This window comes from Bacillus rossius, chromosome 6 (assembly GCF_032445375.1).
Source record: "Bacillus rossius redtenbacheri isolate Brsri chromosome 6, Brsri_v3, whole genome shotgun sequence".
Taxonomy (NCBI): domain Eukaryota; kingdom Metazoa; phylum Arthropoda; class Insecta; order Phasmatodea; family Bacillidae; genus Bacillus; species Bacillus rossius.
Genome location: NC_086334.1, coordinates 27,476,595 through 27,501,718, shown reverse-complemented (window position 1 = coordinate 27,501,718; position 25,124 = coordinate 27,476,595). Strand labels below are relative to the sequence as shown.

At 37.0% G+C, this 25,124-nt stretch overlaps 1 long non-coding RNA gene across 3 annotated transcripts; it reads left to right on the top strand.

Annotated features, from left to right (window-relative positions):
- The first annotated feature begins 5,605 nt into the window (after positions 1-5,605).
- Positions 5,606-18,111, top strand: LOC134532920 (uncharacterized). 3 transcript variants are annotated; one of them, XR_010075211.1, is made up of 3 exons: positions 5,606-5,620; positions 13,728-14,036; positions 17,935-18,111. It is a non-coding gene; the product is annotated as an uncharacterized LOC134532920 (long non-coding RNA). The 3 variants fall into 3 exon arrangements; XR_010075210.1 differs by lacking the exon at positions 5,606-5,620 and adding an exon at positions 8,704-8,718 and having other exon boundaries at positions 13,652-14,036; XR_010075209.1 differs by lacking the exon at positions 5,606-5,620 and having other exon boundaries at positions 12,174-14,036.
- The last annotated feature ends 7,013 nt before the right edge of the window (positions 18,112-25,124 follow it).

The window sequence follows — 25,124 nt, the reverse complement described above, 5'->3', positions numbered from 1 at the left end:
ATTTTTGTGATTCTTAAATTTTTTTCGTGTAATATCATTCGTGTTCTTACTGTTTGTAGGGGCCACAAATTATAATCGTTCTTAATGCTCTAGTATGTATACTACAAGGGCAAACGAAGTGTGTAGGGTCGCAAGTACACTGCGTGTACTAGGGTTCGGTCACGGCCTTAAGTCCTTGCTTTGTTACCTCGTTCTAAGCGAGACCTCACGGCAGAGTGGGGAAAAAAACACATACACACTTTCCCTCTCACACACATATCCTCACAACCCGTCCTATTGTAGCCAGTTCCGCAGAGCGTAAAACTGCTGCCCCTGATGGGTGCGCAACCCGCTGCCCGTTCGTGCGCTGCGGTGCAACTGCCGCCAGGCTAAATGAGAGGACCCGCTTCTGTGTGTGCAAATTAGAACCGAACCGCTTTTCCCCCCTCCCTACCTCTTCACGCACCCAAGCCCCCCTCCCCCCTCCTTCGCAAGTTGAGGGGAAAGTTAATCAGTTCCGTGTCTTTCCCTCGCACCCCCCCTTCCCCTCTTCGCCACCTCTTACTTTTACCCCGCAGTGCCAATCGTATAGCTAGTGATGTTGTTGGCTATTGTCCGCGGAATTCTCTACCATACATACTTCTCTCTCTTTCATCCTCTTCGTCCTATTCCGCCGGCTACCGGGCCACGTGACCGGGCGACAAATTACATTACACCAGTCCGGCAGACGACCAAGAATGGAAAACTCGAGAATGAAAAAAAAAAAAAAAGTTTCGTATCGAGTTGCTGCTGCTATCTGGCGCAGACTTCATCCCGCCCATTCGACGTCGGAAACTAACATCTGGGAGTTTAATCCTCTTACGAGATAAAATTAGTCACCCCACCTCTCTCTTCTTTCCTTTTATTTTCTCTCTCTCTCTTTCTCTCTCGAATAAATCAGCCTTTAGCGTGACCTAACGAAAAGTTGTAGCTGTAAAAACACAAATTTTCTTATAATTAAAAAAAAAAGTTGTGGGGCAAAATTTTTCCTTCGGCTTAGTGAATCTTTTCATGGAATAAATTTAATATAGTTTATGGCTTTGTGTGAGGTCACTCTTTTCTATTACGTACTTGACAATGGCGAAGAAATAAAGAATACCTTTATTCTAGAGTAGGCATAAACCTACATTTAAAGCCACACAGCGGCAGATATTAGCTGAGAGTGGTTTTTACACACCAACGGGATCCGGATACGTTCACAGAAGGGCTGAATCCGAATATTTTCGTGAGTGAAAAACGTGGCTGACGTTTCTACAAGCCGAAGGGATTTCTCCAGGTGCTTACGTTTTCAATCAGTCAAAGATCCATCCCTATCATATCACCCCTCATTGTCCTAATTATCTCGACGTTGGCGAGATATTAAGCTCATTCAATTCTTCCCCTATTCATTTATTCATTCATTCAAGGGCAGCTGATTTTTTTTAAATCCTATAATTTTTTGTTATTTCACTTTTGATAAGTATTAATTTTTTATTAAATTAATTTTTTTTACTTTTTTTAAATGAGTACATTCTCTCTCCACTACTTATCTGTAGTAGAGGACAAGGGGAATATCACTAACAAACTTCTAGCTACGTTGAATTTAAAAGTTTGGGAGACTGTATTGTAGGGGTGGATGGAAATGAAAAGAATGTAATTATTATAATTGGTTGTAGACAACGAAAAAAAAATTAATGATTTCATCATGTCTGGAGAAGCAGCTATAATTAATTTGTAAAATTAAAATGACTTTGATTCGTTAAAATTGTTTTCTTGACAAGTGTTTTTTTCCCTTTTACTTTATGTTAACTTTTAAAATAATTTTCAAACATTCATTCACTAATAAATAGTCTTTCTTAAAATTGTAATAGACAAATTTCAACCCAAACATTTATGAGCCAAGCGTTCACTAGTTACATTTGGGAGGAGAATGCTTCAATTTGGTACAATATTTTTTTTTTTTTTTTTTTCAAATGGAACAAATGTTCACGCTTACAAAAGTAAGATGATAAATTTTAGTCGAATTCATTTGTTCAAATATTTGACCACAGATTTGTGCCATTAATATTCATTTTACGCACGCGTCGCGTCGAATGTAATTTCTTTTTTTAATACACTGAGCGAAGCTGTTCAGAATGCAGTCCCCACGCAGGGCTGAGGGTGTTTCCACCGGTGATAAATGCACCGGCCAGACGATGACTGATGGATGCGATGTGACGGCGGCGTGTAGTTTCAATTACGATACCGCGCCCCGTCACACATCAATTAGCGCCGATCTGAACCAGCGTGGGTGCGTAGCCGGAACAAGCGCCATATCTGCCGTTACAAATTTAATGGGTAATTATCACAGGACATTGCATCTAATTGGTTTGTCGGTAAGGTGAGGATAGTGGGGAAAATTGAAAAAAAAACCATGGTAAAGAACTGTCACGTACGTGACTTGTAGTTTTTTTTCAAGCTGTGCATGTAAAAATTTAATATAACTACAAATTCTAAGGAAAACATTTAAAAAATTAACCAATTATTTAAAACACCCCTAAGATGTTCCTTCTTTAGAAGTTTCCCCTTTTAGAAAATTGAAAAAAATATGTTATGTTAAGATGTCTAAATTTCTATGTACATTGGCGAACTAATTAACCAAATTAATATATATATATATTTTAATTTGGTTAATTAGTTCGCCAATGCACATAGAAATGAAGACATCTTAACATAACATTAAATAAATAAAAATAATAAACAAAAACAACCATATATAAATGGTTGTTTTTGTTTATTGTGTTTTGAAATCGATCGTGAGTAGATTTTGTTCGTGTGTGTGTGTGTATACATAAAGTTGACGAAATAATGTAAACGCTGTGGTTGTAGATATAAAAAAAAATTAAATAAAACCACCCCAGTTTCATATGATAAAAAAAACAATTGAAGCCTGTTCTGTATTTATAAAGGCTGGTCATTGCTTCGTGCTTAGCAAAGTCACTGGAATGTTTTTTTTCCCTCGTTATTTCCGGAAACGAGCTGGGAAATAAAGTCGGTGCTTTGTATCTTCTCCAGCACGTGTCAGGCTCATGTTTTTGTTTCGCTAAGCGAGTGTTATAATATGCCTCGGACGCCACCCGCCACCCGTCGCTGGCTGCGCGAGAAAATGCCAAGGGGAGAGAAAAAAATATATATATTACAGTCTGTTAAAGCTACATTCCCAGTCCCGGAAAAAAAAACACAAGATAAAACCAGAAGGTAATTTAACTGATAAGCCTTGTTTCTACAGAGATACATTCCACCCTCCCCTCCAAACCCTTGCAAGAAGTTTATTTACGTTACAAACGCGAGCCAGAAATCTGCTAGTCTCGTGTTGATGCAATGAGATCAGTAAGGCGTGTGTCAAGCGCAACTGGAAGCTTCCTCAGCGGCGACGAAACAGTCTTTTACTTGCGTTCAGGCTGGCGCTAATGACTTTGTCCACTTTTTCATTATCTTCCGCGACTCTTAAGCCCAGAGGTGTTTATTTGGGGGAGGGGAGGAGAAACATATCTGTGGATGTACAACTTACCGGGGAAGTAACTAATCCCAAATGAAAGCATAGGTGCTAGAAAAAAATATAAGAATTTCTGAAATATTATATATTTACTGCAATGTACAACTCTGCATCAATTAATTAAATTTTAAATTCAATATTTTCATTAAAAAATTAAAAATGTTAAAACTTTTGCTTTGAAATTGTATCGTTGTCTTCGTTTCTTTTAGTTTTTTTTAAAAAAATGTTAATTAAAATTATTGTTTGCCTTCAACTAATATAAATATTATGTACATATTATTTGAAAACCAACATTTGTAAGCATGGCATATTTAAATATGCTGCGTTACCAAATCCGGTATGCAATCAAATTCAAAATTCTCTCTCTCCCCCCAAATCCGATATTCAATCAAATTTAAAAAATCCCTCCTCCCCCCCCCCACCTATCTAATCAACCTCCTCAAGCAGGTGAAGAAGGCGAAGAACGCTATGCATCTGTTTGGTTGCAGAAATTTAAACTCAAGCGAACAAAGACAATAAGTAAAAACAATCTTCTTTCAGAACAAAATAAAAGCGGTGCGTCTTTAATGGTGATATACTACGTAACTTTTTTATTTTCGATATTATGAAGTAAAATCACATTTAAACATCATGTGACATTTTTTGTACCTAACGCAACTGCATTTGTCTCACACAATAAAATTACATCCTACTCTCAATAAACCTCTTGAAATATATTGCACTTATATAATGCGTACCTCTATGACATTCTCGAACTGAGTTATGTGGCTAGGTGTTACTAGGTAATATAGAAAAAAATAATTTAATTCTTTTATTCATTTTTCGACCAATATTAACTCATTATAAAAAAATTATAAAGTAAAAAATAATTTTTCTAAATTATTAAAAATAACTATTATTTGATACGTTTATGAAACATTTTATTGGAAACAACTAAACGAATAAAACGCACGTACAATGATCCGGTCATAAAGTAAATATTTAGTTTCTCTTTTGCCAGCATCCGCAACTCAATATGGAATATTTATGTTTACCTTTGACAGATGGCGTATTGTTTGAGGTGAGTGACGTTTTTTAAAATGAAATACCAGTAGTGGCTCTTAGAATGACATGCGGTGTTATATTCCCACTTGGAAAATTTTTTGTTACAGAAATTGTAAAATAATTTTATACGTTTGGGATTTAGTTATTTATTTGAATTTATTGGTTTTAAAGATCAATAACTGGCACAAACAAAAAAATGCGAAGACATGATTACGAAAATTTAACCGTTTGAAGTATAATTAATGAAGCAATGGTTTTATGAGACGTGATTATGCCCATACACTTAAGTATAGAGGGATTTAAACAATTGTATTGAACTCTGAATCACTTATTTACAACTCGATGCTTAAAAATATAAGCTGTGCAGTTTATTAAAAATAAATCATATTCCTCACAAATTAAGCGTGTTGCATCACAATCAAAACACTGGAGCCCTGAACATGGTTTTATTCAAAATAGATAGTTATTTAATGGATAGGAAATGACGATAATATAATTTACGCAATTCATTCGACTCTATTTTTTACACTTTTGACTTTATAATATTGTCACGGCGCGGTTTTTCGCGGTTGTTTTATTTGACGTTTTAGATTTTTCACTTCAGTTAGATAGAAGGTTTTGGCAGTAATTTGGGATGGTTTGTTAAATTTTGTGTTAGGGCTGTTGCGTTCAGGTAGTGGCCGCCCGGGAGTGGGATGCGCGGGGCATTGCCCGCTGCGCTTCACGCGGCTATCACGTGATCAGGGCGTGCTGCGGGCGCAGCCTGGTCGGCGATGCGACCGCTGGTTGCCGGGCGCGGGGCATGCTGCGGCGCTGGCCAGGCTCGCTTCTGCTGCGCCCGCGGGCATGTTGGTAGGCGCGGGGAGAGGCGGAAGCGGGGGTTGCTGGCGTAGCGCGTCCTCCTTCGCGTGGGGGGGCTACGTCCTGTACGGACGGGAGTGAGGAGTTTTTGGGGGGTCGTCGACGGGAGCTCGAGCGGGAAGGACGTCACTGGTGGCGAGGGAGGAGGACCCTCGAACTGGTCACGAAGATGTAGATTTTCCAGTTAAGTAATCTTCATTTTTATCATGTAGTTGTAGACTTTTTATCTGTAAGTTGGTAGTTGTGACCGCCGTGACTCTAGTTATTCTACCGTTAATTTTACGTTTAAGTATACTGGTTCATTTTTAGGAGTAATGGCTAGAGGCCTGACTTAAAATTGCATTTCCGATTGTAACTTTAATTGTAAATTCATTTGCCAGTAATCGCTTTATAAATCAAAGTTAAGGGGCTAGCAGGCCTCAGTAAATCAGTCCATCCTACGTGAGAACCTTTGTCGGACGTTTGTGCGAAAGACTGTGAAAGATTTTAAAATATTCGTTGAAAGCCTTTATTTTGAATAAACATAAATGTAGTCCTCAACTTGCAGTTCTTCGTTCTTATTTTAATCTTAATTTCCTTTCCCAGGCTATCGTCTAAGTTTATCAAGTTATTTGTTATAAAGGTTCTTAGTCAGATATTTGAGGTGTCATTTAATTATAGGCTTTCCTTGTAATCCACAGTTCTGAAAGATCCCCGGTACAGCTCTAGTTTACGTCCCTTGGTATTTTTTTTGTGCAGGCTTCCCTGATGCCTGGTGATGTTATCACGCAATCTCAGGGTGGAGGAGGCTTTAATAGTGTATTTATTGTCGTTTTGTGAGTTAGAGTAAGACGCAGTCATCTCATCTTGTATCACTCCATTTCATTCATTTCATTTCATCACATTTCATTATCATTTTCACACACCCACATTTCATGACCATTTTATCATTTCATTCATTTTTTTTTCACCGCTACAATATACAATTAACAATAACAATCATGACGAGTGTAATGTACAAAACGAGTAATATTGTTTGAAAAATGTTTAACTTTTACGGTTGATTATATATATGTTCTTTATTTTGAAAATAGTAAATTTATTTCTTTAATGAAATGAAAGTTTGAAAATGTACGTTAATGAGCTAGAGTGTTTAATTTCTAATGAATTTTTCAATGATGATTAAATATTTAATTATATCTTTAAAAAATATTACATTATAAAATGATGTTATTGGCCTTACTGAAATATGAGTGCTTTCGGTAGCATGGGAAGAAAAACGTGACATGGAAATAGGTTATGTTATGCATAATCTGCACATACAGCATTTTTTTTGAAAGAAAACATTGCTATTCAAAAAAATGCAAAGAAAAATTTGAATACTAATAAAAAACTTTCTACATACCAACTGCAGGAATGTTGGAGAAAGATTTAAGCAGCTCGTTCAATAAAATCGATGCAGATATTGTCGTGGGTTTTTGTCTACATACAGGAAGCCCTAGAGATTTACAAACTATTCTGCCGTAACTTGGGTTAGGAAGGGGAGGAGTGAGGCAAGGCCTAAATTGTTTGGCAATAATCAAGATGAATTCTCTAGTAAACAACCTTGTCGTGATTCCAGCAACTAAATCCCAACTCGGTTGTTGGGGCCAGGGTAGTTCACCGGCAACATCAAAGCAACCACAACCTAACCACGAAGTTTAGAGCGAAGAACCTTTACGCAGCCGAGAGAGATCGGGATGGAAGCCGAAATGCAGTTAACAAGAATCACCGGAAGGAAAAGATAATACTGTTTATGTTTTAAAACAACCATGCTACTATGCCAAGCAAAAAATGTTTACAATCACCAAAATTACAGTTAGTTGAGTAAATACACGTATTCATGATAAGCTGTAGCAAAAAATTCTGGATGACGAGAAAGCCATACAATGTATTTTTTTTTTGACGTATCTAGAAAAAAGGTCAACGCAGGCAAAACTAGAACTGCTAAGGAGATTCAATGCAAAAGAGGAATATCCACCATGAATATACGCCAACAAAAACAAGTTTGGCGCCATCCTGGTTTTCTGTGAAAGCAAGCGAAAAGTCAATTAGAGTGAACACATTTTATGAGAATACGTGTATAACGACACCAAAACACTCAATTTATTGTACAAACATAACAAAACAAAAGCCGGAAGTCTGGAGTTCGTACTTATCCTATTATTACTGTATTTCAGTAGTGCCTTTTTAATTGTTGGTGACCGATGGCTTCGCCGACGGATCTCCTGTCAGAGTTTCAGCCTCTCGGGGGGTTTTACGTCACACCCCACTCCGCGTTCCTTAGTTAGGCTGGGCGCACTCAGAATCAGACGCGACGCGACACGACACCACACGAAGCGGCGCGACAGATCAACACCCTCACGAGAAATAAACTCAAAAAAAATAATCAACAAATATTTGCAAGGATTTTATTCATGCAAAAGAGACCTAACGTGACCTAGCTGTAACTCTCACAAGAGCAAAAATAAACAAATAACAGTTCTGAGTGAACGAATGCGAATTATTGTGGCATCTGACTCGGGACCTATGAATATTTATAGTGTGTAAGGGATACGAGCAGACGAGCAGGAAAGGACATCGCATGGGAAGTCGACTGTGCGCAGAACGAGGGAAGAGTGTGGACGTCGGTCGGTGGGAGTGGGAAGAGACAAAGACACGTGAGGGAGGGGTGGCGGGGGGAGGCGGACGAGGAACACAAATCTGGAGGGAAATGGGTCGCATAATCGGATAAGCATTTGGCAAGTCCCGTCCCTGTAGTTCCTCTTCCGCCCTCCTCCTCTGGGTGGCCGGCCATCTTGCCGTTGATGCCGCGAGAGGTCACCGCGCGCTACGCCCAGCTGTCCCGGCGAACTGCATTGATGCCGTGTCCCACGTCGCTGTCTCCTGCCAAGGAGATACCTCCCTTCTCGGCTGGCTCCTGCTGCACGATTGTGCTCTGTGGTAAACCAAGCGGTCACTACTTTGAGGAAAAAAAAAATCATTGCAAAGGCATGGGCTGTTACGACAGTACTACACATTTTATCATCACCAATAAACCCTGACTTCCTATAGCAATCTCGACTAAGGTTGACCTTCACCCATCTGTTTACCAATTTTTTTCTGTAATCATAATATAAGAACAAACATATCGTGACAAGGTTGCCTGATTAAATTATGTCAAGGATTTTCTTAACCTATTCACTTATTTGTCAACGAAACATAAGGAACAACAAAATGTTGGGTTGTACATCTTTATCTGGTACCTAATACAGAGTTGTCAGGTTAGTTGATGCTATGTATTTACATTCATTTGTTTTATTATTGAAGTATATATCGAAATAAATATTTTTTTTTTACTCCGAACACGATGTAATAGGTTGTTTAGTTAAAATGGATCAAGACTCGCGGTTGTCGCAATTTAAAACAGTGTGCGACAGAGAAACATTGCACGTTCTATTCAGTGCGATAGACAAGGACATGCCAGCTGCGTAAAATATTAAAATATTTCAATCTTGTCTCAATAATTAAGAATAATAATCACTGTCCGATTGATAAATTATCTTAAAATTTTTGATGCAAAAATAAAAGATACTATCACTCGCAATTTTGTGGCAAGATATAAGTAGCAACACACTTTGGTGACTTTCGTAAGCCAATGCAGTAGTTACAATCTCATAGAGTATTAGAATTATATTACGAATCATACAAGTCTGGAGTTAAATTTAACAGTTTCAAACTTACCGTAACTGACATGTGGCAATGAAGGTGGTTCATCAGTACGAATCTAAAAAAAAAAAAAAAAACTGCAGTTTCTAAAAATAATTATGCATCTTAAAACTATTTTTACTTTGGCTTCTGTAGCCTACAAATATCATGCAATAATTAAACTGTTTAATCTTTTCCATTATTTTCTGTTTCCTGTTGAAAGTCTATTATTGGCTTTGGTTTTCAAAAGTATAGTAATTGCCACTGTTGACTTCACTTTTTATTTTGTATTTTTTAAATATTCGTATTGTTTACTAACGACCCATTCTCCCGACAGCTTTGATTAATGGCGCACCCGCGGGGGGTAAGTGATAAAGCGAAATTTTCCGCGCGCGCACGTTTGTTCGGTCTGATGGGAAGGTTGTGTGTGTGTGTCGGAAAGGGCTTGACGAGAAGAGGGGTGGGGGTGACTCAATGCTGGGAACAGGCCGGGGCGACCAATTTCCGCGTCGTGAATAAACAGCATGAAAGGCGAGGGGGGTGGGAGGGTTGTAGCGCGCGAAATCCGCTGATTGAGGAAGTCAGCGGTGGTTCGCCCGCTCGCCGCGGTGGTGCGCTGCGGGCGCATCGAATATTCGGAACGCGACATCGACGGTCGAAGCTCGTAACCGCAGTGGTAAATCGAAACGTTGTGCCTCACGTACGCACCTGGCGAAAACACACTAATCTGCAGTTATTTGTTTTTTAGTCGGGGTGACGTTAAAATTTTAGTGAACAACGTAAAATGCGTTGAACTGCGCACGCACCGTTTGTGATGGGGAACTTTACCATGATGAATTCTAATGCGTATGCGCTGAAACATCGGGAAGACTGGTTTGATCAGGTTTCAGATTCTCCGTCTGTAAACTATAAACATCGCCGTGTGGATGCGCGGTAGCCATCTTGTTTCGTGCAAAGAACGCCTGGATTTTTTAAATTTTTTTTTCTTTAAGTAATATTTCTTAAGGCGCATTATGGAAAAATGATGAGAAATATTTTTTACGATACGCGCGTACCATGCAACAACATTTTTACAGGAAGATTGCGGAACTACGCGTATGAACATAAACCCATATATAGCCACTTTCATTCAAATTTGGGGACAGATCAAACACATTGGTGTGCCAAATGAAACTTTAGGATAGTGAAACTACCGTGGAATATGTTTGGTAAACTAAAATAGTCATAGTAAAAAGAAATTTTAGGTTAAAAAAAAACTTAAAATACTGGTATTACAACCACTAGAATACATATTCTTTTTACAGAATACTGTCAGGTTTCGTAGCGCAGTGGAGGTGGTCTCCGTAACCTAGTCGGCAACGCTCTGGGTTCAAATCCCCGGTAAGATATGATTTAATTTTTGTTGTCCTAAAGTCTCCTTGGCGCTTTTCCATACACCAACAACAACAACCACCACCACAATTACACAACGATTCGAGATCACAAGAACAAAATAATAAACAAAAATAAAGCAGGGGAGGGGGTAGACTCATGACTTGTCAGTGTGCCACTAATGTTTAAAAACATATATATTAAATTATAAAAAATAAATAAACAATATTTAAAAAGTAGCTAAGGGAACGTGGTTTAAAGTGAAAAAAAAATAATATAGATCTCTTCTTATGATCTAAAACAACTGGACGCAACATTGTCGTGACAAAAGACCACCGCGGCGTCCCAGAGCAGTTAGCATTCACGTCACGCGCTGACGTCACGCCAAGACGCAGATCGGCGCGACCTTCACCCCTTGGTCAGGCGCGCATGAGTTATTGAGTCACGAGGCCGCGGCGGAGGTCATGTAATCATTTGAAACATTTACATGCGATATAATTCCCACTAACCACTTGCAATAAGAAATTAATTTTTAAAAGGGAAACAATACTGCTAGCCAAAAAAATGGGGTTGTCTGTAAAGTTGGTTTACGGACGATAGTTTAACGTGACAACGTCATAACAAAACGTTGATGAAATGATTGCATACTTTTATGAATAAAATTGATTCATTTTTATTTTAATAATAAAAGAATAAATACTTGAAATTATACTAGTAATCAGATTTTTTTGAATGCAAGAATAATTAACCTTTATTGCCGAAATTGTTGTTGTAATAAGAAATGAAAACCACATTAACTTTTCACTTCACTTTATAAACAGTCGAGTGGAAGAGATAGAGATGCGGCGCAAGCGTACAATGAGCGTAACGGGACGCAGCGTAACGTAACAATGTGCGTAACGGGACACAGCGTAACGGAACAATGTGCGTAACGGGACACTTTTTCGGGCATGCAGCCGGCGTTCATCGTTTTGTTAGACGTTATAACGTCAAAAATATTGTTCAGTATAAATAAATTTTATTCATACTATTTGACAGTGAATTTTAAATACAATGACTTTACGACCATTTCAACTAGCTTCCATTACTAAAGTAAAACCTATGTTTCCAGGAATGGTTTATCATGCAAGAACTCGCTGGACATCATTAATGATTTCATTTCTTTTCAACTGAAGAATGAGAAATGACTGTAAGCGTTAAATGGTTTATGGTTCGAGGAAGCACGACGTTTCTCCGGTCAGAGTTCGCGACCTTCAGTTCAAGTATTTACAGACGCGTAGTTTCTGAGTAAACAGTTGCAGCTAACTGCGTCTGAAGAACATTTCTTTAGTTAACTGCAAACGAGTTCCCGAGTAAAAATAAATAAAGTTTCTCATGGGTGAAGTATGCTGAACTACTATCCGCGGATGTTCTGCTCTAACAAATTACCGGCTTGATGCCCTCTTAGCTGTATGTTATAAGTATAGTCCAAATTTTACGTTCGAATAAACGTTATTTGGTATTTATAAATTTATAAATTTTGTTAACAGGTAATTAAAAATATATTTAATGCATTTTGAATAGTTTTCCAATTAAGACGTGTTTAAATTGTTGCATAACGTACACATTTTTAGCTATTGCTCATTTATAAATGTATACACAAAGGATATTTGTTATTGTTTAATCCTTTCTATATAATTACATTTTTTAATCACTGTGTAATTTATGTTACTCCTCATTTTACTCTTATCTTGGATATCTCATTTAAAAAAGTTACCCTTTCATTAAAATTATTGCTGCAATTGTTTTAAGTCACTTGTTGCTTATTAATTACGTGGCTTTTGAAATTTCACCTTAAATGCCCAAAATAGTCATTAATACACTGATGATTGCCTAAAGATACAAAATTACTATCAAAAAAATCAGAGGACGTTAACAATGCCACGTTAGTTTACAAATTTTATTTAAATGGTACGCGTTCTTTTGTCGTAATTATTAGTTCAAAAACGTCAGTCGTGGCAGAAGATGTCGAATTCACTTGCTGCATTTTAAATTCGGGTCTGTAAAGTGCTGTGAGATTTCGTTGCACGAACAATTGATCGACTGCGTTTGCCGTGAATTTTCCGCTGGCGGTTTCGACGGCATGGCGCGGAACTCGTCTCCGCAGTGCAGTGTTGCCAGGTTTCGACACTCCGGGTCCCGCGTCGGAAGGCGACGTCGTATGCCAGCCTCCCGGGTGAGAATGGTCACTGAGCCACGGGGGAGGAACTCTTGGCCGGGGAGACTGAAACCTAGTTTCTGAGGTAGTTCCGGGCCCACCCGCTAGATGGTAGCTTTCGCGATACATTACTAACACAGCTGTATTGATCGCGAGAAGTAATGCATCAGCCATTACCGGCCAAACAAAACCAGTAAGATTTAATTCACTTTGTTTTGGTAGCCGCAAGTTTTGTGGTATGGCATACCAGGAATGCTGCATCTCCTTTCATTTACATCGAAAATGACATTTTTTTACAAAACAGTATTACGTGTTTTTTTTTGACGTGACAACGTCTAATAAATCGATGAACTCCAGCTGCACGCACGAAAAAGGATGACTCATTGTCCCGTTACGTTTTGTCCCGTTACGCTCATTGTACGCTTGCGCCGCATCTATCTCTCTTACACTCGATTGGAACAACCATCGATTTGACTTTGTCGAGGCACATTAAACTTGAAACACTCCCATTCGTTTCCTACTTTTCCTATCATCGTCCTATCCTTAACAGAATAACACAGATTGGAAGAAGTTAAATAGCAAACAAGTATAAAAGTTATAGTTAAAATAATCTCTTCGTTAAAGTAATAAACATATTTGAATCAATGAGTGCAACATAAAAGTAAATTTATCAATTAAATTGTAGATTTCATTTCACTCCTTCTTTGTATCCATACAAAATAGTGATAATTCAATAAAAAATGATTCGATTTTAATTCATAAAAGTATGCAATCATTTCATCAATGTTTTTTTTTATGACGTCACGTTAAAGTATCGTCCGTAAACCGACTTTACAGACAACCAATTTTTTTTTCCTTGACAGTTTTGATCTCTTTTATTAAGCAGTTAGTCGCCTAGAAGTTCAGGTTTGAACCTTCCACCCGTGTGTTTTTCTCAGTAGTGGTCATGGGCCCAGACGACAGATAGCGTGACATGTGGAGACTTGCGCACGCGGCGAGGGCAGAGGCTATCGGCAGGTCGCGCCGACGAGCTGGGAAGAGGCGGATAAAGGGGCGAGGGCCCGCCGTCCAGGCGACAGACAGACGACGGACGGACGGAAGATGAACCGTAAGGCGCTGCTGGCGTGCTGCTGCGCGCTGCTGCTGGTGCTGGCGCTGGCGGACGCCTCGTCGGACAGCACGCACTCGTCGGACGGCACCGGCTCCACCGAGTCGCGCGACAGCTCGGACACGGATTCGCACTCGCGCCGCGGCCGCGGCAGGCGGTACAGGGACCTGCGGGCGGAGCTCAGCGGCAGCTGAGGACATCCCCTCACGCACACCCAGGTCGGTACCACCCGGCCCTCCACACAACCCTTATATCACTTCACAGAGCTAAAAAAAAAAAAAAAAAATACCTATTTGAAGTTATTCTTCTAATGCGACTTCAAACAAGGTTGCGTCAAACCTTTGAATATATATATACTGTATAGAAGTCGCCAGCCCAGGTTAAAATTTCTAATACGGTTTTGAGGTAGTTGGTTAATTCACCGCCGCAATCGCCACCATCTCTAGGGCATCGACTTGTGGTGGTCCCTAGCGGACAAGTGTCGAACTCTTCAAACACCCCTTCCCTCTCCTGTTGAACGACCTTGAGCTGCAGTGAATGATGGGTGGGGGGTGCGGGGAATGACAGCGGGCGACAGTGCTGCGCTCTAACGTGTAAATATTAACTAAGACGATGCAGGGCGTTACGGCAGCGCCCTGCAGTGGTGAAGTTCCCAAGCTGCTCATCATACGCTTCTGAAAAACGTAGAGTAAATCCTATCCACTCGCGACTTCTATACAGTATATATATTCAAAGGTCAAACGTTAACGCTCCTGGGGAGGGGGAATACAAAGAGAGAGAGAGCGAGAGTGAATGCTATTGTAAGGAACTAAGTAGAGAGTAAGAAAAAAAATAAAGATCCTGACAGTTTGTAGTGTCGCCATATTTGTTTCAATTTTCAATGCCCCTTTTTGTAAATTACAATTTTAAATTGCAGAAAAAAAATCATGTTTCATAAGACACATAAATAGTGAGTGTGTGACATTTCTCTATGTCCACGAGGTCTCGCTGCGTCAATTTTCTCCTTGGGGCGAACCCGTCCGCTTAGTTAAATAAACAGCTTTTATCGTTGAATGATTTCATGATTTATTTCATGAAAATCTGCTCTCATAAAAAAATTAGTTTTATAGACATTCAATAGGTCTCTCTCTCTCTCTCTCTCTCTCTCTCTCTCTCTCTCTCTCTGAAAATCAATCTATTAATCGTTACAAATTCATTTCCTTTATTTTTTTTTAGTTTGATTTGATACAATATGATTTCACTAAAAATCAATTTCTACCCCTTCCTATTTTCATTTCCACATTACGAAGTTTCACTTCTTCCGCGCGGAGAGACTCCACGCACTATTTTTGCATGCAATTAAAAACTATTTTTTAATGATGCCAAAGAAGTATGCCAAATAAGTATAACTTCTCACGCGCGTACCTAAGTACACGCACCCATTTTTTTTACTGGTCAACGCAAACCATCTGGTAGCTCACACTTTTTTAATTATTTTTTTTTAGCCTCAGTGGCTGGGATGCGAGATTATTAGAGTGCGACTAACAACTCGACCTAAATCATAGATATTGGGTAAATAAATTTTTGTCGATGGCCTTCACGCTTGAGTTATTGCAAGCATGGTATATTCGAGTCAGGCCTGCAAAAAAAAAAAACCTGTATATACAAACAGCACAGGGTATGTTGAGAAATGACTTCAACACAGTGTAGTGGTAGTAAGTGTAAGGAAACGGAGGTAACAGTTAATGCTCGATAGTACGAGGTGGTAAAAAAAAAAAAGTGAGATGGGAGTAATAACGAATAATTTTATTTTTATTTTTAGAATGAATATAAACATTTGATTCTTGTAGAAGTTTGGACTCGTTTTTTTTTTCTGGCCTTAAGTAAAACCGGCTTCTGAAATTCAGACAATGGCGGGGTGAAAATTGAAGCCACGAGTCAACGTAATAAATCAAGCTCAAGTTTTCTTGACAGCTGTATTCTACTTGAGGGTCCAGCCTGGTCAGGGCTGTATCTGTGTCAGTGAAGCGGGATGATGAGTGCGACGCTCGCTGGTGCTTCTAGCGCATTGTCACCCCTAAGCGCAAAGCTGTGAGCAGGCGCGCAGTCTTCTCGTCGTGCATGATGTTTGAGCGTAATCTCAGAAATTTTCACTCTTCTAAAAATACATCTCAAAAAGAACTACTTTCCCGCCCTCAGCGTAGCCTTAAGTGCTTTTCGTAAACAAGCACCACTCTAACATCTTGAACAGTTTTTTAATTCTCGTGGTTTTTTTTCCTGAATTTCTGCGCACCGATTATGTGCCCATTTAAGCTGGGTCAGTAACGTTTACTGCCCTCATTAAAAGGTACTTACCGTTGACCTATTTATAACGAGAAAATTATTTACTAACGAACTAACGCTTGCGTTAGAGGTTACATGCTCGAAGACCAGATTTTCCAGTATTAAAAGAAACGGAAGACTTTTTTTTTTATTCACCGCATTACCCATACCAAAATTCTATGCTCTCAAAGCTTCATTGTTCTAAAGTGTTCGACTGGCCTATTCTCGGCACAATGCCTTGTTCTTTTATCCACGATTACCCACAGGGAATCACTTCGGCAGCTCTCAAAAGATCTCGCAATCTGCACCCGCATGGTTCGTAATCGCGAGGAAAGTTCTCTTTCCACCGTCTTCGTGGTACCAGCATGCCCGCCAATTACAGTTCACCCATGGCTACCACGTTTTTAGGGATTCCTAAGTGCTAACTATTAGCGTCATTGTCATTGGAAAATTAAAACTGTATCTAGCCTATCAAATAAAATTAGTTGCAGAAGTTAGTTATGCTGCCGTGTGCGTGTATAAATCAAAATTAAAAAAAATCTTAACAAGTGAAATAAACTCTTGCTCTAAAGGTAGTATAAAAGTTAGTTTTTTTTTACTTTTGTCAATAAGAACTAGCGTCATTTAATTACCATGTGTATAAAAAAGTTATAGTTAGTTGTCAATCATAAACCATTACACTCTTATGTACACATTTATATCTTAAGGACAGGACACATTATTTGCTGTTCATTCTTAAGTGCTCAACCGTAAACAAGGCTGTAGTGCACACCAAATCCTATTTTTTTTTAAATAATCGATAAAAAATTCTATATACTTCTCAAGCATATAAAAAGTACTTTTTCCGCTACACCTTACAGATTGAATTAAAGAAGTTATTTTCTTAAAATTGAAACGCAGTAATTAAGGACAATATAAAGAAATGTGTACTATATAGATATTTAAGTTTTGAAACTAACACATCAATAGATACTAATGTAAACAATACTTTTTGTTGTTTTTGTTAAGTGCCACTACCACAAATCATTAACCAACTACAAACAGTTTTACATATATTTTTTTGTTTAAAATAATCTATAATTTATTCTTTTGCAGTTGCAATAAGTGTTTAATTTCATATAAATATATATTTTTTCAAATAGATATAAATATATATTTTATAAAAAGTTTTTTATAACAAAAAACAGTAAACAGAACAACGCCTTTGGAATAGCTTTACTCATTCGTCACGTCATGATGTACTTACTTGCATAGTAACTCTACTAGTTTTTTTTGTCTGCGAGTTAAAATATACTCCCGGAAGCCGTGATAAGCATCTAATATGTTATCTTAAAGTTCATTACGATTTTTTATATTTTCACTTTATATAAATGTCATAAAATACTTTATATTTGCTTGCGTTATCATTGGGCAACAATTTAAGTATAAGCTTAATAAATATTTTGTTCATATGTTACCTAATGATAAAAATGTGCCATGGTATTAACTAACATTAATTCTGTGCGATTTTGCTACGACTAAGTCCTAATCTGTTTTGCAAAAAACATATGTTTATAAAATAATAAGGTAACTTAAGTGTGGAATTAACGTCAAGTTTAAGATAATGATTTTGGAATACGATCATTATATATTACATAAACTAAGTATATGTTGTTAATCAATTAAGATCATAAATGTGTCGATTTTCTTGAAGGAAACAGACAAAGTACATACTACAGCCAGTGTTGCCTATTATTTAATACACATGTGTAAAATGCTTTATGAAGTTTCAGTTTGTTTGGAAAAGAGTCTAAAATTCTGTTTATTTCGTTACAGGATTGAAGCCTTGGCCTCTTGGATATAATGTCGTGTGGAGCTTGTGAGTGTGTACCCCATGAAGTTAATACTCTGGACTAAGACGTTTGTTCATGTGTACGATCAAGTCGTGGACGTATGTGATTTCTGATGTAAATGTCTCTGGTTGAAATACATTCCGTTCCCTAAACAATGAAATATATATATATTTTTTCCTGCACCAATCTCGTTCGAGAAGTGTATTAAGGCTCTGTAATTCTTCAAGGCCAGGAAGTTCTTGGAGTGCGTACGAGGCATTTTCCTTGCTCATCACTGGGTGAGTGATGGCCACAAGTCTGTGAGGTAGTTTTTGGTCGTGTGGCCACACTGAAAACAAACATAGGCTCGTACCATTATTCTGCTTCCGTGACAATCGGGCATTTTGTCTTCGCACGTAGCTGCTGCTGCTGAGTTTAAAGTTGACTCAGCTATTTATTTTCCTAGAAACTATTTCGGAATTACAACAATGAAGATTTAAAAAAAACTTTAACTCCAGTATGCTTTATTTCCAATAAATAAATCCTTACAAATTTACACTTGGGTATGACAGATTTTTTTAATATATGTTTTTAGACTACAAAATCAATATTACATTGAAATTAAACGAACATTTTTTTATTTAATAAATAAGTATTTATTGCCGTAGAAAAGAGATATTTCTCATACAATTTAAAACATATTGAATAGAGGAAACAAATTAAAAAAATTTACAGAAAAGAAGTAAAAAAAATGCATGCTTTGAAATATACGTTTATTTTCTGTAAAATTTGAGTACAAAAAAAAAAGGAAATTCTGATGTTACGTTTTACTGAAAAAATAAAATTCATTAAGGCTTCGTCTCACACTTCACGTGGCTTATTTTTTTTTCATTTTTATTATTTGATAGCTTTTCTTGTAAATGTATCACAATAATATCTATCTTGCATTTAATGTTTTCAATAAAAAAAAATTCTCAACATAGTTTTGAAAGTCACGCTTCGGTTCATGATTATGATCATTCACAGCTCGAAAATAACGAGTAGTAAATTTATGGTTAGGTACTATATTTATCACCCATCATTAATTGCAATATAGTCGGAGTAAAGTCCCTCAGTTGAAAGTAATTTCAAGAGATTGAAACTACCAACTCGGCGCGTGATAATGAGCCTTAAGATCATGGTGTTCCTAAATTATTTTGCTTCAAGTATTTAGTGTGTTTGCACATGAATTTAAATAAATTAATAATTTTACTATATTTAATAGTTATATAACAATTTTATCTACTAAAGTCAAATTTTAAAGATTTTTATGGACTAATAGGTAAATTTCAGTTATTTTGTAGCTTTCATTTTGAAACAATTTATTTTAAGTATTTCATCCATTATGCAATAATTTTTTTTATAAAAACCTTGAAAAACTATTAGGTTTATTATTGAATTAATGAATAAAATAATTCAAGTCGAAGACTACATTCGAACGGTCAATCAAAAAATGTAAACCACACGATTTTATGGATTCAGTACATGATAGGGCTCACATGAATATTTGCCTTTAAGTTCGTAAAAAAAAAAAAAAAAACTAGAATTTTTTTAGTAAAAAAAAATAACCTTTTTTGGTTACAGGTTTTTGTGAGTTTATTTAAAATCATGTGCAAAAAACAGGAGATATTGGAAGCAAAAATTCCAGGATGATAGCCCGTTGACGGAGCCGTGACGCAGCCTGCCAAGGTGGTCACGCCCGGCCGTGTGGTGTTCCTGGGCACGCACGGGCCCTCGGGTGGTGACTCCGCGGGTCGCGGGAAGAGCCCCGTGGGAGCAGGAAGGACGACCCCGTGCCCGCGTATCGGCGCTAAACCGCCCGTGGTTTCGATATTCCAGCCCCGGGACTCAGGGGAGATGCCGCAAGGGGCTCCCTCGACGCGGGTGTCTTCTGCCGCCTCATTCCTTGCAGGGCTACACCCCCTCTCCCTTCCCCTAGCACGGCGCGACGTGGGTCGCCCCCCCCGCGGGGGCTGGGTGTACTCCTCCGGCAGGTCGTGACCTGCATCGCTCCCTAGTCCCCGACACCCGGAGCGGCGCGCGACAAACACGACACATGCCGTCGCCTTTACAATCCGCGTTCCTGCTCCTCGTTCGGGTTTGTTCTGACGTGACTACGTCTTTAAAATCGCTTCCATATTGGGAGGCAATTAAAAAAAAAAAAAAAAAAAAAAACGGGGGATACATTTTAGTGTTACAGCTACATATCTATCAACTCCATCCAAAATTTAATCACACCACTGGTTAGCTAAAGGATCAAAGAATTCGTTACGCTAAGTGAGGACTTTGACGCATCGCGCGCGGTGGAGGGGGAAGCACCGTAATTTTGAGGTCATTTTGCTGCGTTTCGAGATTTCCATTTAGTATAACTTTTGACTTGGAGAAGCTACGACGTTCGTTTGAGTTTCAATCGTCAGGTCTCGTCAAAATATATCGATTGCATGCATAAAACATTAGTGTAAAATCGTTACAGTGAATATACATGCTGTTAAAAAAAAAAATAATAATCAAAAAAATATATAATGTCGGCCTATACGCGTCGAAAAGCGTATTCACGTACAACACACGGCCGTGTCCATGACACAGTCACACCCCATTTTTATTTAAGATAAACTTATATACAAGCAGGTAAGGCGTGGGATTTAGGAACCGTCAGGAGACGGCATGCAGTGACGTAGTTGAAGGCACCCTTGTTTTATTTTCTTTGCCTCGCCATCATCGCCATGTTGTCACGCGCACGTCATTGCGGAAACGGTTCCCGACCACGTCTGATGATGGCTAGCAATCATAAACTAAGATCTCCGTGGTTATTGGGGATTAGGCCTCGCCACGCCGTTTCTCACTTTCACACATTTCAATACCGCTTGCAATTTTTTTTTTTGCTTGACACGGCATAGGACTTAGTTTTGGCTGCTTTTTAGAAGTCAACAATTGTGAAAAGGTGTAATTATCTGACAGTTGTAGGAGCCCGCGTGGAATAATAAGTTATTACATCGCGTCGCTTCATGTTAGTAAATATTGTGGTTGCAACAAGATGTAGAAGGTTTGGGAGATATATTACAGATATACTTGTAGACTTTTTGAATTGTTTAACTTTCACTTAATAAAAAATATATATATACAGCGCATACTTTTTGCATAATTAGCTGCCAAACTTACATTTTTAACGTTTAATGTTAAAAATGTAACTTTGACAGCTAATTATGCAAAACGTATGCTCTGTATTTTTTTCATTTCGTGACAGTTAAACAATTAAAAAAGTCTAAAAGTTGATCAGTGATTAATATAAATATACAATTATGACCTGAAATGGGAGGCACCCCCTTACGGTCAGTACTATCATTACCTAAAATTCCGGTGATGTCAGTATGAAATATCTTTTAGTTTGAAATCTCCAACACTATCATTGATTTAGTACTTAATTTAAGATTTTTAAAATGCCTTTTTGCAAACAATTGTTTGAATATCTTTCCAGTACCTATTAGCTGCGCATATTAAGTACGGTAAAAAAAGCCAAACATGATATAACAAGGTTAACTTTTCTGTGGCATGCTTGTAAGCACACACATTTTTTTTAACCAAACACACTCTTTTAATATCTAACATTTATTTAAAAATAACTTTACCATCATTCTACTAGTCTATAGTTCTATATAATTATTGTATAGCGGGACTGTAAGTTTGTTTGCAGAAAATCAAATAAAAAATTGCCAGACTAGTTATACAAACTATATTTCACTGTTATGAAATTACATAATTCATGCTGAACGAAGAACATAAAAACACATAAATTTGTTCGTTACCGAGGTTAGATGTTACTGCACTTACTGCACGTGTTAATGACACACGAAACTACAATAAACTCGTGGAATAACATCATGTCAGTGTTAAGAAGAATGCAAGTATCCGCTCTACCACTTGCAAAAAGTATATAAGCACCATTTTTTATTAATATTTACGAATAGTAAATAATATTAATCAAAATATTCAATTTAAATCAGTACTGAATATAATTTACAAGCACATGTGTAGAAACTAGAAACATATGGATAAATATTATAAATATGAAAACAGTGATCAGAGGTGACGAGCGTGCCAACATGCGCGACTAATAGAGGTTCTATTTCTATTTTATTGGTAGCTTTATTTCGAGAATTAATGAGCAGTTTAGCGGGCAGCTTGAACCTGTTAATTTTGTGTTACAGTGATGCGCGCGCATCTTAAAATTTCACTCTCATCTTTTTTTCATAACGGGCCTAAAAAAGTATAACTTAAAAAAAAAGTAATAAAAAAAATACCTACTACCGAGTTTTGAACCACGGCTCTTCAGCATATTGACCGCGCAGTATAACCACTGCTATGACAGAAGGTTTCGAGTAACATCTGTATTATATTTGATGTAATACCAAAATAATGTTTTTTTTAAACCTTAGAATTTACTCTTTACTATGACTATTTTAGTTTACCAAAATAAATTCCATGGTAATTTCACTATCATAAAGTTTCATTTGGCACACCAATACGTTTGGTATGTCCCCTAATGTAGGTTTATGTTCATACACGTGGGTCCGCCATCTTCCTTTGAAAATGTCTTAAAATTTCACTCTCATCATTCTTTCATAACGCGCCTAAAGAAGTATAACTTCAAAAAGTTAATTTTCTGTGGCTTTAAAACCAAATAAATAAAATGTTTATACAATAAATTCATGCTTGTAAGCACATGCATATTTTAACTAAACACACTCTTTTAATATCTAAAATTTATTTCAAAATAACTTTACCATCGACAGTGCAAGCTCTTTACATATCTTTTTTTACTAGTCTATAGTTGTATATAATTGTACTGCGGGACTGTAAGTTTGTTTGCAGAAAATCAACTAAAAAATTGCCAGACTAGTTATACAAATTATATTTCACTGTTAGGAACTTACACAATTCATGCTGAACGAAGAACATAAGAATCTATAAATTTGTTCGTTACCGAGGTTAGATATTACTGCACGTGTTAATGACACACGAAACTACAGTAAACTCGTAGAATAACATCATGTCAGTGTTAAGAAGACCGCAAGTATCCGCTCTACCACTCTGGTTCTGGGGTAGAGCGCCTGCCTTGTGACTTGTAGGACCCGGGTTCGCGCCCCGGCTCCTCCAAGGCGGATTGCCCAGACAAAATGGTGGCATTTTCTCTGGTAGGAATACAATCCCTTGTAACAAGTCAGGCTACTAAAGAAACGGTGGGTGGAACAGAAAAAAACCTTCCAGGTGGCTTCCAAATGGGGAGCCCGTTTCTTTTCTTGGGCTCCCCATGCGGTGGCCATTCCGGGGGTTTCTCCGGGGGAACGGAGTTTTGCAAAAAAATTTTTTTAGTTTTGTATCGTTTTAGTTTTAAGTAACTGTAGCATTATCATTCCAACATGTCAACCATTTAAAGCAATTTGCTTTTGTACATTCAACCATTTATCGGTATATATTTTCTTGAAGTATTATTGACATTTAAATTTTAGTCACAAACCATTGTTATGTAGTATTTTAAACGTTTTATAGGCACATGAATTTTATTCCTAAAAATATTATTTCTGAAAAACCACTTAGTTTTCAATCAGGAAGACACACAGTATAACATCCGGATATAAATTAAATATTCTATTTATTTAAACATGAGCAAAGCCTTAGATACTTTCCAACCCAATCTTATTATTAATAAATTATCATTTTTAGGCCTCGTCAAGCAATGCGTGGTATATATTTGTTTTTATTATCTTACAAATAGACGCTTTGCAGTCTAATTTGCAAATGTAATTTTATGGTATTAGGTGTTCCGCAAATTAGTATTTTATCTCAACTACTCTTTAATATTTAATAAATTATATTTCAACCGTAATCAGAATTGATCAAGAAAAGATGGTGATGAAAAAATAAAGGTAATAGTTTGTGAAACTATTCAGCAAGATATTTCAGCTGTCCAGATCTGGTTTTCAAGTTAACAAATGTCTCTGAATTACGATAACATTTACTAAAAAAACTAATTCATTTAATTAGAATTATCACATAAGACATGACATTAAACGTGGAGTCCACTTTTAATACCTTCGAGTAATATTGGATGCCAAGTTTTTATTTTTCACCAACATGTAGATAATACCTTTAGTTGCACTTGAAGATCTTAGGTTTTATTAAATTTATAACTTTCTCTGCCTCAATACCTGATTGTATATACTTTGTTCTTCAAATTTATTAGCTATGAAGTAAAATATTGTGTCGTAATTTGGAATTAAATAACTAAATTTGATTGTAATAGAATTGAAAGTATGTATAAAAAGATTTTTAAATAATATTTGAAAATTTTAGTTTTTAATTTCCTTTTAAATATGCTACATTCCTATAGAAATTTAATTTGCATTTTCTATTTACTAGACGTTCAATAAGTGATACACGTTTTATTACCATTTTTGATGCTTCAGACATAATATCTCGGTTTTGATTAAGAATTTCAACTTGCAATTATAGAATTTTTTTAATTACGTCAATGAATGACGTAGATAACAGAGTTAGAGAAAATGGTTCTGTTGAAAAACTCTATTCTCAGATACTTAACGGTTTGCCCAAGTTTTCCTTTTTAGCTATTGGCTCTAGTGTTATTTTCAGCTGAAACACCATCTCTTGTAGTAACGTTTAATTCCCTAGCTTATTAAGCACTGCATTGTAAAACTTACAGGTATTTAAGGTGGAATTGAAAGCATCCAGTTGGTAGTAATCTCATTCAGTAGATTAAAATCTGAAGAGAGCCAGTGCAATTTATATAACCATTGCGTAGTATTCCTTAAATCGCAAAATTACTGATTTCACAAGTGTAATATCACTTCATTCGTCCAACTAGTGAATACATGTGTATACGCTCAATTATATGTTTTTCAAACAAAGATTAAATAGTGACACTTTTAAAACCATTAGTAACTATAAAATTTGTAAAAAATTAAAACTCTCTTTAAATAATCTAGAAACATTCATTGGTAAAAAAACTTCAGCAAAAATTTATTTAAAAATTTTATAATCTACATATTTATTTTGTAAATAGCATTTTAGTTTCTGTTTAAGAGTTTTGTGAAACCAATTAGTCATTGTCATAAAGTTATTTATATGCATCATTGTATG